The sequence below is a fragment of the Henckelia pumila genome, chromosome 1 (genome assembly GCF_033568475.1).
Source record: "Henckelia pumila isolate YLH828 chromosome 1, ASM3356847v2, whole genome shotgun sequence".
NCBI classification, from domain to species: Eukaryota; Viridiplantae; Streptophyta; class Magnoliopsida; order Lamiales; family Gesneriaceae; genus Henckelia; species Henckelia pumila.
This window is the reverse complement of record NC_133120.1, coordinates 17471543-17475741: the sequence shown is the minus strand read 5'-3', so window position 1 is coordinate 17475741 and position 4199 is coordinate 17471543.

The following is a 4199-nucleotide window of genomic DNA, read 5'->3' as shown; positions in this document are numbered from 1 at the left end:
TTCATTTTCTTCTTTTGTGGTCGTATCCATCTCAACCTATACTTTTGAGTATCCGAAATCTCTTTGCACTCCCTTTGTGCATTATGGAATCATATGACATCAGTCAACCTTGTATTCTACCACTTTGACAGTGGTTGAACTTTTAATAAGACCATGTTCGTATTTCACATTTATTGAAATTTTTCTCCAGTACTAGAACCACACATGTCGATGCGAGTAAGCATCATTTTGTATTTTATTGGTGATCTACTTGCGTTGTGTGGTTGACTTCTGAATACGTCTTGGTACCATTGTTTTCCTGATTATTGACTTGTGTGGACTTCTCTCGATTGAAGTCACGCTGTCTACCCTTGATTGTGCTTCGATTGTTTGAGCATGATGTCATTACTCTTGATGAGTTATCACCAGATTTGTTATCTTGTTGGCTCATATTCATTATTCATGAAGCCTCCATTATTATTCATTCATCTCTAGACTTGAATTATGAGTGAGTTGTTTTCACTTATCCAGATTTGTATTTTTCAGCTCGCTTGTTTGTAATGCTTGCATTATTTTATTTCGTATTAAGCAGCATTACATGCGTATTTATTTCCTTTCATGATCCATCATGGCAAATTAGTTGAGTGGATCACACTTTCGATTATCATTTCGACTTCTTGAATAGAAAATTGACTCGTAACCGTATAGTGAGAGTTTAGACTATTGGAATGTAGTAATAGTACTTGATAAAATCCTAAGTTGCAGTTGCGTTCCGAAGAATGTTGATTATCAATTTTATCAAGTCCTAGCAGGAAGACTGCTAGTTAGAGAATTAATTGAATGTGTTGCTTCAATTTTAGACAGGACCATTAAGAGTGAACAGACAATGTTGGTAAGCTGCCTGGGGTGTGATAATAACCTGACTATGATTTAGAACATTGAAGGAAAATAGAGCTATCCCTAGAATACTTTTGGGTACTTTATATTAGCATTCTAAGATCTTGTAAATGTCAACTGGTAAGACTAATGCACCAACTTTGGATACAGTATGATGAATAAAATTTTCAGGTAGTTTTATTTTTCTGGATAAGATGTAGATTATTTCTCGGTGAAATACTAAGGTAATTGAGAAACCCTTTGCGGTGCCCAGTGGTATACTAAGTTCTTGGAATTTGAATTCAGGTTGTACATATATAATTTGGGAACTTTGGATTTTCAAACTTGCCACAAAATTGAACTAGGGATTTGAGTTATGTCTTCCGATGATATATAAGAATTATTTGGTACTTAGGGACCGTCTAATCCAATAAGTGGATAATAGTTCGTGGTATGTTTTGGCTTCAAGGATAAATATAGATTCCTTAGTCGTTGCGTCTGGGATAGAAAGGATGGGTAAATCTATTGGGAAATCTTAATCAAGAGTTGAACTTTCGGTGGAATCAAAGATGCTAGAGGTGAACGTATAAATTGATGAATGGATAATTGAGATCTGTTTAGGCACCTATTTGGATTCTATATGTTAACCACTATTACTATGGGAATTGAACATCAGTGGATTTTAAGGTTATATTTTCTTATCAAGGATTTGATTAGATTTATTTACAAGAATGGGTCAATGAATCCTAGGATGAGGAGAGTCACTACTTCCACTTGAAGGTTAACCGAATTAGAGTCGTTGCCTAAGAAAACTTTAAGCATCCCTTTAAGCGTTGTGAGTTATGGTAACTAATAAGAGATTGAGCATAGTCCAATAGCATTAAGTAACTCATTGCTATTAGTGGCGTGGGCCTCTAGAATTTCAATTTGGTTATTTAGTGTCCTTGAAGGCATCATCGTTTTGTATTATTATTGATTTGGGTATATAAGGAAATTAATTTGGTTGTCAGTCCTTATGCAGTTGTTGAGGAGATAGGTAATTTGTTTTATCTTTTGAGATGGCGCAGAGTTGTTAGTAATACATGATGGGCTTCTTGAATCGAAGTTGGGGAAGTATGGGTAAGATTCATATCATATCCTGAGGTCTAACGAGATAGAATAATATAGTCCCTAAGCTATCCTATTTAGAAAAGTTTAGTGATCATTTGCTAAGTATTTTGGAAACTTGTGAATTTCTTAATAGCTCAAATTGTTTATTGGGTAAGTTAAGTCTAGTTGGTAAATAGACATTAAGCATAGCTTCTTTAATAGAAGGTTTTTAAGTTTTGGTCGAGGTCGACATAAATTATTTATGGGATATATGAACTCTATGGGCTGGATTTCTGTCGTAGGGTATAAGATTAGCAAAGGTATGTTGTGCAATAACTTAAAGATCTAAGAATTTATAAGATGAAGAACTTATCGGTTGCAGTAGGAGTTAGTCCAATACTTGATGATATAGATGCCAATAAGCATCATAGTGCACAGAGTAAGCTATTAGTGTCAACTCAGGTGAGTGAAGAGTTAGAAAAGTTGATGTTACTTAGTCGTACGTGTCCAGACCTAGTTAGTATGTCCTGAATTTCGAGGACGAAATTCCATTTAAGGGAGGAAGGAATTGTGACGCCTAAAATCCAATCTAGTAAATCACATGAATTAATTTAATAATTATTTTTAAGTTTAATTGATTTAAATTCTTTATGTGAATTATGTGTTAATAAATATTTTTATTATTTATTCAAATGATTTTATTTTACTAGCTATTTAATTAATATTTTTAATTGTTTAGGTTTATGTGCCCAAATGATTTTTATTGTGCAATTTAAATTGCTTTAGATATTTTAAAGGTCTAAGCTTGCATATTTAAATGATTTTAGTTTTTTAGTTTATTCAGTAAAATTATTTTAACTGTTTAGCTTATTTATTTAAATACTTTTGATTGCCCAATTTATTTATTTTAGATAACCTAAATTTAGTGGTTAGTTATTTTAAATTATTTTAATGCTTATCTTATTTTATTTAAAAGATTTTATCTGTATAAATCATTTTAAGGTTTTTATTTCTGCTCGTGTATTTATTTAAATTACTTTTAAACGTTCGTCTAGTTTGTTTAAATTATTTTAATCGCTCTGTTTTTTAGGTAAATATCTCCCTGATTGTGTGATATCAAAATATTTAAAGTGTTGATTTTAATTGATTGATGTGGCTGCTAAATGTTCCTTTAAAGTTATGAATGCTCAGTTATTTCAAGAATGTTTATGTTAAAGTTTTAAGTTCAGGGTTCTCCGGTTCCGACCTCGGCAGTGGTGGTTCATGGCGGTTATTCTTAGACAGTGATTCTAAATGTGTCATGTGTGAAACTTTGAAGAAAAATGTAGAGGTTTGGATTTTTGGGGTTTCCGGATAACAAGAATCGCGTTTATCGTATTCTTGAGTTTATTTTCAAATTTATTCGAAAAGCAGTATTTTAGACCCGGAATACTAAATTCCAACTTTAATTATTTTATAAGAGACTTTCAAACTTAGGGAAAAAAGTGCTAGCATTTGTTTTAAAAGAAAAGTTAAAAGTGCTTTTTGAAGTAGGACCTTTTCTAGTCAAAGTTACACATTGACTCACACACATTCACACTACTTTATACTTACAATACATACAAAAGTACTACTCACACTCAACTTTTGAGTCCCATTTAAAAAGAAAAATAGAAACCCTCCCCCAATCTCCAAACCCTAGCCGCCCCTTTCCCCTCTTTCTCTCCCCCATTTTCTTGTTCCAATCGGCCATCATCTCTAGCTAGATTTCCGGCCGCCGCCGGCCAGCCACCACCACCGCCGGAGCTTGGAGGTCACCGGAGGAGTCTTTCCTAGCTCAAGTTCGAAGATCCCAAGTCCCTTCTCATTCGATTTTCTTGGTTATTTTGGAGAAGGCATGGATAAGCATTTCTATCTCTTTCAAACAAGCTACTTAGTTCCTTTGCTCTTGCTCTTCTTATGTTCGAAAATGCATGTATTAGGGACTGTTTTGCATCGATTTTTACACATTTTTCAGTGGCTAATTGATGAAGAAATCGTGCATGTCTTATTAGTTGAGGAAATGTTCATATGTTGCATGATTAATGTTGAGGATAGGAGTCTAGCTTGATTTCGATTTTTTTTAAAATAAATTTCCCAAAAATAATGGCTTGAAGTCGTGAGTTGCATGGTGTTATAGAGGGGATTTTTATGTCTTTATGAAGAGTTCCATAATTGCCTTGAAGTCACAATGATAATGCATGAGTTTGAGCATGTTTGGTTTGAGTCTTGTTGGC